Here is a 12,031-nt window from a genome sequence, read left to right as displayed (position 1 = left end):
CGAAGCCCTACCCACTGAGAGCCCCACTGAGAGGAAGGAAAGGATCTCAGAGCGGGCAGAGGAAGAAGTCCGTGGACAACAGTCATGCAGATATATGATTGTGTAGAGGGGGTGTAAACACCTGCATAAAGCAGCATTACTCCTAATCACACTGAGCTGAGACCCCCTGGTCTATCCAAACAAGATCCTGGACCCCAAATCCTGGAGCAGCCTGGACCCAAGACCAAGTCCAGGAGGGTATGGTTTAGCACATCACAGTATCCACTGCCTTCTCCTTCCACCCATTGCTACAGGGCCTCCCCCTGATGGCCATCCTCCTATGGGAGAAGTGTACTTTCCACTCCATTGACACTGGAGTTGATAATATGACTGCTTTTGGTGAATGGAATGGAAGCAGAAGTGATATATACGTGTCAAGCAAAAGTTTTAGGAAAGGATAATGGTAGGATAATGCATGCAGGCAAGCTTAGTCACTCAGTCATGTCTGACTCTTTGCAACCCCATGGACTGTAGCCAGCCAGGCTCTCTATCCATGAGATTTTCCCGGGCAAGAACACTGGAGTAGGCTACCATTTCCTCCTCCAGGGGATCTTTCAAATCCAAGGATTGAACCTGCTTCTCCTGTGTCTCCTGCAAGGAGGCAGATTCTTTACCCACTGAGCCACCTGGGAAACATCAGATATTTCCACCATTTCTCTTGCTCTCTTCCCTCTGCCACTGAAATAACAAGTCTTTGATTGAGATGGCTTTTTCAGTCTGACCCCAAGAATGAAAACATACAGAGCTGGGTCACAAATGACCCACAGCAGACGTGTACCATGAGCGAAAAAGTATCTCTTGTTGCTGTAAGCTGCTGAGACTTGGGGATTGCTTGTTACTGCATCCCAAACTAGCAAAAGCTGACTAATGCAGAGGGCAACATTCACAGCCTTAAGGCCACCTCTGACAACAGAATGGGATAAGTGGCTCAGATCACGTCACTTCAGATCCATGGGTATCAAACACGTCTGGGAATCACAAGAGATACTTAGTAAAATGCAGCTTCCCTGATCCCGCTCCTGAGCTTTAGTCAGTTCATCCAAGGAAGGGCCCAGGAAATTAATATTTTTGACTAGATCTGAAGGTGACTATCATGTGGCTATCAACAGACTATACCTTGGGAAACTCTGATCTAATGAGTCCAGTCTTTTTGATACCCAGAGAGGCACGGTGACATGCCCGAGGTCACACAGCAAGATGCCAACAGGAAACAGATCTTCAGTTCTTTTTCCTGAAGCACGCGGTCTTTCCCCAGAGAAGAGGGGCAGGAGGCAGAAGGGAAAATAGAAACTCACAGACTGAAAATGCAGTTCCAGAGAGAAAGACCAGTGAAGGCTAGGAATTCAAGTTGAATCAGGGTCCAGATTCCAAGCTGAGAAGGAGGCTGCCCTGTGGGTGGGTGGCTAAGTGGCCCCTGGAGGCCTTCTCCGGAAGACTAGAGATGGGGAGAAAGGATTCGGCTTTCAGAGCAGGGAGGCTAGAGGAAAGAGATAGAAAAAAATAAATAAAAATAGAAAGGGGATAAAAAAGCCTTCTAGCCCTGGTGAGCCCAAACATCCCCAGCATCACTGCAGGAGCCGCCCCAGCCCTCTTCGATTTTGATGTACAGTTTGAAACAAATCAATAGCAGTATAATAATACTCAGCACGCTGTGTAATTTTTATATCATTAGTTTTCATTTTCCGCTCCCCATGCATCAAAAAACTTACAACGGGCTCGTAAAGTTTATTTAGTATTCCATGAATTCCTAATCAGTTTCATTTCATAATGATTCAGGAGCCGCCCGCTGCCTAGGCCCCCATGTCAAAAAATCGATAAAACCAACACAGTTTTCCTGATGGCGGCTGCAAAAGGATCTATTGTAGGGGAATTATGATTTATGCCCTGGCCTGACCGTGAGCAGCAGCCTCCACCCGGCAGCTCAGGGCTGAGGTCTTCGCCAATAATGATTTATGCACCTTCTGCTGGCCCCACCCTGGCTCCCTCCCTGCCCCAGCTGGCCTCTGACACTGGGGGGGGAGGGGGGTGGACGGGGCGGGCAGGAGAAGGCAGGTTCAGCTGGGAGGGAAGAAGGCACAAGGGAAAGGTTGACCAGAAGTCTGAGCATCTGTGCATGGGCCCAGCATCTGTCTCTGGGTCCATATACTTCCAGGAAGGCCTAAGCAGAGAAGTGGGATGTTTGGGGACCCCCCCACCTGGCCCCAAAGATCTTCAAAGGGAATAGGGGTGCATGGATGAAGCGGGGGTGTCCCTGGCTTTGCAACTGGAAACCTCAGTCCCATCCAGCCCTCCATTCTGGCTTCACAGGTAAGTCCTTGGCCCCCCCACCTCAGCCCCATGCAGTCACCTCCACTCTTGCTGATTCTGCCCCAGTGGCTCCAAAGAAGCTCAGTGGGAAAGCGGTCCCAAGGGTCATGGCGGCCAAAAGGCCTCAGCTGAATCTCTTGGGATGCAGACACAGCCAGCCTCCAGGAATTTTGAGGCTGGAAAGCAAGTTTCCCCACCTCCCAAGAGGGATCAAAGGGTGGGCTTGAGTCTGAGGCACCTTCTTGTCTCCAGAGGCAGCTTGGCTTGGTTTTGAGAACCCTCTGCCCTCCCATCCCCTTCCTCCACTGGTGGGGGATTACTAGGTCTAGGAGACAGGATAAAGGGAGGCATTCAGTCCAACAACTGATTTAATTAAGAGTAACCAATCCAGCCCAGAAACAGAGACCTCAGGGTGACTTTCCAGGGGAGAGGATGCTACACTGTGAGAGGGGCCACCAGAACTGCGGCCCCAGGATGTGCACCCCCATCCACCACAAATCAGTTGGCTCGCCTGCCTGCAGGGAGCGGGGGGCCACATTTAGGTGGGTTGAGAGGGACAGATGTTCAGGGGCTGGGTGTCTGCAGGGACTCTGTCCCCGGTCAAAGGGAGAGCTCCAGCCTTAGACCCAAGTTAGAATATGTGTCTTCCTCTTCCTGCCTCCGCTTGCCTTTTTGTTCACTTATTTGACAAACAGGGAAAAGACAACTCACAGCCACTCCATCTACGTGTGACTCAGAGATAAGGGGCTCACCCAACCTTGCACAGGTGAAAAGGGGCAAAGCCAGGGTGCTAAGGAAGGTTTTCCAGGTCTAGGGCACGCCCCGCCCCACTACACCCGGTGAATCCCTCCCCATGCCTGGCCTGTACCCCTCTCTCCCTCATCCAGGCTCTCCCCTCCCCCGCCTCAATCCCATGCACACAGCAGCATGAAAAGAGCCAGACTTTGGGACCAGACCTGGATTCGAATCCTGATTTCCGTCATCACTGGCTGAGTGACCTTGGGCAATTTAATTAACCTTTCTGAGTCCGGCTTCCCTCACGTGTGAAAATGGGAGTCATAATTTCTGCCCCACCGATGGCGAGGGCTCAAAAGGGCAAGTATATAAAATGCAAGTATATAATCCCCCGGGAGGCCCCTGAGAGAGGCTTCCTGCCCTTCCCCCCACTGCCCTTCACCTCTCAGCCTCACATCCCCAGCAGAAAGTTACCTGTGTGGTGCTGGGGGTCAGAGGAGGCCTGGACATGTCCCCACTTGCCCAGAATAATTGAAAAACCAAAACCCAGCCAAGACTTGGCATCCATGGGCTCCGGGCTGTGTCACTACTCCAAGCTGCGGTCCAGCTTCATTTACACAAATCTGAGCTGAGCTCCTGCCAGGGCCCCTGTCCCCGGCTGTGAGACAAAAAGGAGCCTGGAGCCTGGCAGCCCACAGTCCTGGGAGTCGTGTCTTAGGAACCAGCAGCTTCTCCCAGGTCAGGAGCTGGAGGGTGGAAGGGGTTGGGGGGTGGGGGGCGGTGCAGAGCCAGAGCCTGGATCCGAGTGAGAGGAGAGGAGAGACCAGGGCTGGAGAAGCCCTGCCTGAACCCCTCCATCCCCCAAAAGGGGAAGCTGGGTTTCTCCCCTTGCAAAAGAGTCCAGATTCTTCCCCATGGAAACGGAGACCCTGGAGCCTGGGCACCGCTCCAAGGATGCAGGCTTTGCCGCCCCGGCTCGACCGGGATGGGCAGCCAACAGGCTGCTGTTGGCTCTCCCTGGTCTCACTCCTTCTCTGCCTACTTCTGTCTCCCGGGCTCTGTGTCTTGGTGAGTTTCCAATCCTCCTGCCTCGTCTCTACTCCTTTCCTCCATCACTGACTTCAGCCCCTAGGGAAAATAAACATTTCATCCTGCCAGGCCTGCGGGGTCCTCACACCTCCCCCACCGCAACGAGCAGTGCTAAAAGGCCTGAGATTTCAGGCAATAACCTCTCTCCCCGGATCCCCTTTCTGCTGCCAGATCCCCTCCTTGGTCCCCTCAGCTGTTCCGTCACCCCTGGGCTCAGTGACAGTCCCTACTGGGAAGGTAGGCACACTGGGCCAGGAGGATGATGGACGGCCAACCCAGAGCTGAACATCCAATGGCCAGCACCACAGCACAAACGCCAGCCTGCTTCTGGCAGCTGAGGGCACTAGAGGTGCCCGTCTTAAGCCTCTTTTTCGGACCCCATAAACACCCATGGGCTCCTCAGCCCAAGGGGCCGGCTCCACACTGCTCTGCTGCCCCCACCCCTGCCCTCTCCCTCTCATTCTGCCCCTGCATGTGCCTCTCACTCTGCCAGAGACCAGAGTCTCAGCTGCTCCAGTGCCTTGATGACTGGGTCCCACTCAGGCTCTCCAAGCATCCGTTCGTTCTTTCATCTGTGAAATGGGCTCAGTGAGAGATTTCCCGTCAGGGCAAGGGGTCAGGGTTGACTCATGTGCTGTGGGGGCTGTGACGCCTTCTTTAACCATCCTTGGATGGCATCACACAGAGATCTTCCCCAGATGACCCTGTAAGTTACAAAGCTTTCCCGCTAGCAGAGTTACTGGAGATCAGAGGCTTGTTTCAGGGACACAGACAGTCACAAAGAAAACAAGAAAACAGAGGGACTTCCCTGGTGGTCCAGTGGCTAAGACGCCTCACTCCCAATGCAGGGGGCCCAGGTTCCATCCCTGGTCAGGGAACTAGATCCCACATGCTGCAACTGAGAGGTCACACGCCCCAACTAAAGATCCTGTGTGCGGCAACTAGGACCCAACGCAGCCAAATAATTTTTTTTTTTTTTGAAAGAAAAAAAGAACAGGAAAACGGAGACCTGACTTTGCACTCCTTAGCCATGTGGCACTGAACAAGGACACTCCTTGGCCTCCTGAGCCTTAGTTCCCTGTCTGTAAAGTGGGATCGATCATCCTTATTGTCACCAGCTTCAGATGTCACATGGGATGGGAGTCAAAGCACCGTGTTGCAGGGGCACCTGGTGGGTTCACAACAAACGATGCTTTCCTCTCCCTCCTTCCTGTCTTCTTCCTTTTCCCCCCACCCCAGTTCTAGAAATGAGAAGACATTTTCCACAGCAAACATTGTGTTTTTCCATAGTGTTTTCTTAGACACCTGGAAAAGTTTGGCTGGAGCTTATGACAAGCAAGTTTTCCCTTTATTGGATGCCAAGTACCATGCTGTTTCCTGTGGCTCAGACGGTAAAGAATCTGCCTGCAATACAGGAGACCTGGGTTCGATCCCTGGGCTTAGACGATCCCCTGGAGAAGAGAATGGCAACCCACTCCAGTATTCTTGCCTGGAGAATCCCATGGACAGAGAAACCTGGTGGGCTCCAGTCCATGGGATCCCAAAGGGTTGGACAAAACTGAACAACTAACACTTTCAACACTTTCAAGTACCAGGCAGGGCACACCCCACACAGCATCTTTTTCCATTTTCTCCATGCCACCACAAGGCAGGCATTATTACCTACTGATGATAAAGCCCAAAGATGGGGCTTCCCTAAGGTCACATAGCAAGAGCCAGGGTTGGGAATCAGTTCTGTTTGCAGGTGGCTGGAGGCCCAGGTGAGCTCCTTTCACCCAGAGTCTCTCCTTTCCCAACCTCCCAGATGGGCTTGGGTGTGGAGCTGCAGCATGTCACATGCAGAAGGTGAGAGATGGTTTGCTGTTCCACTTCAGGGATGAGGAAACTGAGGCCGAACAAGGATAAGAGTCTCAGGCAAGGACTCGCAGATGGGAGGGGTGTAGACTCAGCTGGAACCACCAGCCTACCTCTGCTCTCGTCCTGCCCATCTGAGCCACTTGGCATTTAGAGGGCAAGACTATTTATTTATGGCCTCAAATCCCAAGCCCTAACCCAGCCATGACTAATGTTGTCTCCTTCCCCACCCCATCCTCAGGGATGTGCCCCAGGACAGACCCTCCTTCAGGTCAGGTCCTGCAGCAGGGGCTATACACTTGATTGTTCCCACGTCTATGGCACTGCAGGTCAGATCTCACTACACCAAGAGCCATTACAGCAAAAGGGCCCACCTGCCACTGCAGGAGGCACAAGAGACACAGGTTCAATCCCTGGGTCAGGAAGACCCCCTGGAGGAGAAAATGGCAACCCACTCCAGTATTCTTCCTGGAGAATCCCGTGGATAGAGGAGCCTGGTGGGCTACAGTGCACGGGGTTGCAGAGTCGGACATGACCTAGCCACTAAACCACTCTACCAAGATATTTTGCCAAAGCCAGTCCAGGAGGTATGTAGTCAGCTCATATAGCACCTCCTCAAAGGACTGGGCAGAATGCAGATCTGCATGTCCTTATTTCACAAGTGGGGAAACTGAGGCTCAGAGAGGACTCACAGAGAGGAAGTGGTGGATGGCCCATGTCAGTCTGGCCACAAAACCTCCGAGGCTCCTTCCATTCTCCAGACTTTCCTGAGCCAGGAACTGACACGGGTACCTGGGCCCAAAACACACAAGGGGCTGCTCGTATTTCTGCCTACTGACAAATGCATGTGGCACCGTGCCCACCCCCCACCGTAAACACACGCATGGCACAAGTGTACACCAGGTACACACGCACACTCTCACGGGCACACACAGGCCCTGGGGCAGTGGCCCTCCACCTGGGATGCACACTGGTATCGCTTGGGGAGCTCTGAAACATACCCGTGCCAAGTTCCACCCCCAGCGATGCTGATGACATGAATGTGTACGAGTTACCTACTGCTGCATGACAAATTACCGCCTACATGTAGCACCTTACAACAACCCTTCTTCTCCTATGAGGTTTCTGGGGGTCAGGAATCTAGGAGCAACCCTTCCATCCCACCTCCCCTGGAGGCCATCTCAAAGACTCCCACCCACAGGCGCGGGGTCTGGCCCCCAGCCCATCATCACCCCTGCGCGAGGTGCCTCCGGGTCTGGTTTCAGCCCTGTGCGAGCGCGCAGGCTTGCATGAGCAGGTGTCCACACAAACTCGTCTGCTTACCAGTCAGGGCTCCTGACCAGAGGGAACCGTCTTCTCTGTACCCCTCCAATGTCGTCTGTCTTTCCCCTTCTCTCCCCTCTTTATCTTCCCTCTCTTTTCTTGCTCTTTATTTTTAATATATTTTTAAATGTTTTACTTATTTGTCTTTTGTGGCTGTGCTGGGTCTTTGTTGCTGCTCACAGGCGTTCTCCAGTTGCACGGGCGAGCGGGGGCTGCTCTCTAGTTACAGGGCGTGGACTTCTCATTGCTGTGGCTTCTCACTGCCGGGGAGCCTGGGCTCTAGGGCACGTGCGCCTCAGTAGCTGTGGCAGGTACGCTCAGTAGTCGCCCAGTGTGGACTTAGTCGCCCGGCGGCAGGTGGAATCTTCCTGGACCAGGGATTGAGCCTGTGTCCCCTGCATTGGCAGGCAGACTCTTAACCACTGGGTCACCAGGGAAATCCTTTTCTTCTTTAATCTTTTTTTTTTTTTTTTTTTGGCTGCACCGCCAGGCATGTGAGATATTAGATCCCCAACCAGGGATGGAACCCGTGACACCCACAATAGGAGCACAGTCTTACCCACTAGACCACCAGGGAAGCCCCTCTTTTCTTGCTCTTGACTCTTTTCTACCGCCCTGTCTCTCTGGCCTCTCTCTCCCCTTCCTGATCCTGCAGTCTCTACACCCTCTCCCTCTCACCCGCCATGAGGCCCAGCAGCATCTCGGGGACAGCTCTGATGCAGCCGCCCTTCCTTGCCCTCCTCCAGGAATCCCGCGGGCCGGCCATTCTGGGTCTCAGGGCCGGGGGTGGGGGGGTCACTTCCCTTCCAGCAACTTTAACTTCCGGGTGGAAGGGGACGTGGATGATGGGTGATGGGGAGGAGCCAGGGAAGAGCCAGTCCTGGGTCTGCATCTACTTCCTAACTCGTATGCTTCTCTCCCGGTCCGCTACGGGCCTGACCTATGGGCTTCCAGAACCTTCCTTGCTCTCCACACTCTCTCTGTTTCTATCTCCATCTCTCTCCCTCTCTCCCTTTCTGTTGCTGTGACTTCCTCTTGCAGAGAAGCGGGCGCTGGCCACAGCTCCGAAGGCTGCGGAAGCAAGGAGAGTAGCTCTGCCCTAGTAACACGCAGCAGAGACAACTCTTCTCGGGAATTAATGAGACCACCAAGAACAAAAGAGGCGACGACCAGCAGAGGCCAGAGAGGCGGGGCCCAGCAAAGCCGTCCCCGCAGAACTGCACGCCCTCAATAATAGAGTGAGGAAAAATGGAGTAGAGATCCCTGTGGTAAAAACTATTAGAGGAGGCGAATTATAAAACTATTAACCAGAATGTAACTCCCAATTAAAAGATGATTTAACACTGGAACCTGATGGATGAATTTTGATTAAATGGAGAACTATTAGGAGCCCAGGGATAAGGCTGCTCCTGCCAGTTCTAAAAGTTAAAAGGCAGTTTGATATAAAAATTTATAAATTAAGGTTAATTACTTTAAATAACATGGCTGCAAGCAATGAAAGGAAATTTGTCAGAATCTCCAGAGTTTGGGGCGAGATGGATACAGATGTCCCAGCTGGCCCCTGGGAGCTTGGAGGTCAGGGTAGGGACGGTTGAGGCCAGCAAGAGGGTTGGTGATGTCTGCACTCCCACCAGGCCCCCCAAGGAGCCAGGCGTGGCCTGAGGCACCAGGGGTAGGGGGGTGCCCTCATTGCCCTCTGCTCCAAGGCCACAGCAAGACACAGTGGTTCTGGGAGATGGGCAGGAAGGAGGCCTCAGGGCCCCAGAACTGGTCTGAAGAGCTAGTCTCCTCTGCCTGGGGAGCCTTCCCCTTGTTGGAGGGGTCACAGCAGGACCGGCTGTTTACTGAGCACTCAGCAGGGGTGGGGGATCCATCACCTCACCTCGGTCCTGCCCTGGCTGGAGGAGTCACCAGCACCCCCATGCCTGACCTGCCTGGCTCTGCTCTGTACCCCTCGACCCCACCCCATGAGTCCTGATGAGCAGGACAGGGCCCTACAAGGCGATTCTGCAGGGTGCAGACTCTTCTTCTCCATCGCCCCAAGGTGGTGGACTCTAAAGCCACTCCATAGGCCATCCCTTCCCTGGGGCCCCAGAGCTTCCCTGGGTAGGAGGGAGGCTTCCAGGAGGCGTGGGAACTACACGTGCCCAGGGCAGTCTGAACCCTCCACCGCCAGGCAGTCCTCTCCAGTGCTCTGCCCTGGGAAACCATCCCCTCCCCAGAGCCCCGCCCCTGCCCAGTTAGGATGTCCCCAGCATATCACAGAGGGGGTGAGGAGAGGCACTACATCCCTGGGAGGATAGGACCACAATGGGACCACAGCAAGGGATATCCCCTGCATAGGACGGTGCTCAGCTCACAGCCGGGTGACATTAACACAAGGCTGGTTCCCAGGGTGGGAACATGGGCGTTCAAGCCAGACTCCTCGGGTTCCAGCTCCAGTTCCAACACTTACCAACCTATGTCTTCAGGATTTACCTCTCCAGGCCTCATCTCCTCATCTGTAAAGCAGAGATGGGGACTTTCCTGGTGGTCCCGTGGTTAAGAAGCTTCCAATGCTGTGGAGGTGGGTTCGATCCCTGATCCAGGGACTAAGATCCCACATGAGGTGGGGCAAAGAGCCCATGTACTACAACAAGGATCACACATGCCGCAGTCAGCACCAGAAGCAGCCAAATTAATAAATGTTTTTTAAAAAATAAATAAAATGGAGATGATAATCTCTTCTTGCGGGACAGCCAGGCAGATCAGAGGTAAAGCCCCAGCATACAGCAGGTGCTCATTAAATGGCCGTGATTCTCATCCCCTGTCCTCACTTCTCATCTTGTAAGAGATGTTATCATCCAGTAGAGCTTTCCCCAGGCTTCCTGGCACAGGTGTATGTAAACACTTTGCACACACAAGGTAAAGACGCCTTGTTTAATCTTCCCATCACCCTTTGCAGTCAGTCGAGTGATTACTCCCATTTCACAGATAAGGAAACTAAGGCAGAGAGGTTCTGTCACAAGCCCCAAGCCTCACAGCTGGCAATGGCCAGTCTAGAGTCAGGTCTCTCAGCGACTTGACCCCCTCACCTCATACCACCTCCCAGGGCACGGTGTTAAGGCTTTTATATTCTCTCTTGCTGTGCCTCTCGCTGTAAACTTCAAATAAACTATGTGGAAGCAGAATCAACAAGAAAGGAAGGAGGGGTGGAGGAATAAAGGAAGTGGGTCAGAAAGGGAGGGAAGGAGGAAGGAAAGAAGAAAAGGGAGGGGGATAAGTTGATGAGTTTGTTTGTTTGTTTGTTTGTTGGTTTTGGCCGCACGTGGGCTTTCTTTAGTTGCAGTGAGCAGGGCCGACTCTTCGTTGCAGTGTGCAGGCTTCTCATTGCCGTGGCTTCTCTTGTTGCAGTAGACAGGCTCGAGGTGAGCAGGCCTCGGTAGTTGTGGCTCTCAGGCTTAGCTGACCCATGGCACGTGAGATCTTTCCGGACCAGGGATTGAACCTGGGACCCCTGAATGGCAGGTGGATTCTTAACCACTGGACCACCCGGGAAGTCCCAATGAGTTGTTTTTTTGTTTTGTTTTTTAAACAAACCTCTGTGGGATAGTAGTCAGGTGTGTTAACCTTGGGTGAAGGGAGAATACACCAGGGAGGTTCTTTGGGGTAGGAGATGATCTGTTTCAGACACAGCTGCTGATTACACAGATGTTTTTACTTTGTTAAAAATTCATTACTCTGTGTGCTGATGTGTGCTCTTTATATAGAAAAATTATTATAATAAACTTTTAAATGAATATGATAATAGGTAAATCTTATGATATATGAATATCTTAACAAAACTGTTTTATTTTAATACAGCATACCAAAAGCTATGACAAACCTAGACAGCATATTAAAAAGCAGAGACATCGCTTTGCCGACAAAGGTCCGTCTAGTCAAAGCTATGGCTTTTCCAGTGGTCATGTACAGATGGAGAGTTGGATCATAAAGAAGGCTGAGCGCCAAAGAATTGATGCTTTCGAACTGTGGTGTTGGAGAAGACTGTTGAGCGTACCTTGGACTGCAAGGAGATCGAATCAGTCCATCCTAACGGAAATCAACCTTGAATACTCATTGGAAGGACTGATGCTGAAGCTGAAGTGCCAATACTTTGGCCACCTGATGCGAAGAGCTGACTCACTGAAAAAGACCCTGATGCTGGGAAAAACTGAAGGTGGGAGGAGAAGGGGACAACAGAGGACGAGATGGTTGGGTGGCATCACTGACTCAATGGACATGAGTTCGAGCGAACTCTGGAACATGGTGAAGGACAGCGAAGCCTGGCATGCTGCAGTCCATGGGGTCCAAAAGAGTCAAACACGACTTGGCAACTGAACAACAACAACATAACAAAAGACAGTCCGGATGTCGCTCAGTGGAGCGTAATAGAGACCAAGCATGACAAGACTGAGACAGAGCCAGAGAAGCTCGTGGTTGGCCCTGGGATGAGTCCATCACGGATGCGTCTCAGAAGTGAGGTGTGCTGTGCAGGGGGGCAGTGGGAGAGGGGCAGGAGATGGGGGCTGCCTGTCTCACCATACGCACTGAGCCACATCACTTCCCCTCTCCGAGCCTCCCTTATTTTTGTCAGGAACAAGGGGAGGAAGGGGAGAGCAACCTAAGGGGCCTGGCCCAGGCAAAGGCTTAGAGGAGAGGAGAG

General features: G+C 52.8%; 1 non-coding gene across 1 annotated transcript; it reads left to right on the top strand.

The window, feature by feature from the left end:
* TRNAG-CCC lies at positions 4,976 to 5,048 on the top strand. Its single transcript has one exon. It is a non-coding gene; the product is annotated as a tRNA-Gly (tRNA).

Source organism: Capra hircus, chromosome 19, assembly GCF_001704415.2.
Source record: "Capra hircus breed San Clemente chromosome 19, ASM170441v1, whole genome shotgun sequence".
NCBI classification, from domain to species: domain Eukaryota; kingdom Metazoa; phylum Chordata; class Mammalia; order Artiodactyla; family Bovidae; genus Capra; species Capra hircus.
Note: the sequence above shows the minus strand (reverse complement) of the source record. Positions and strands in the feature narration are given on the sequence as shown.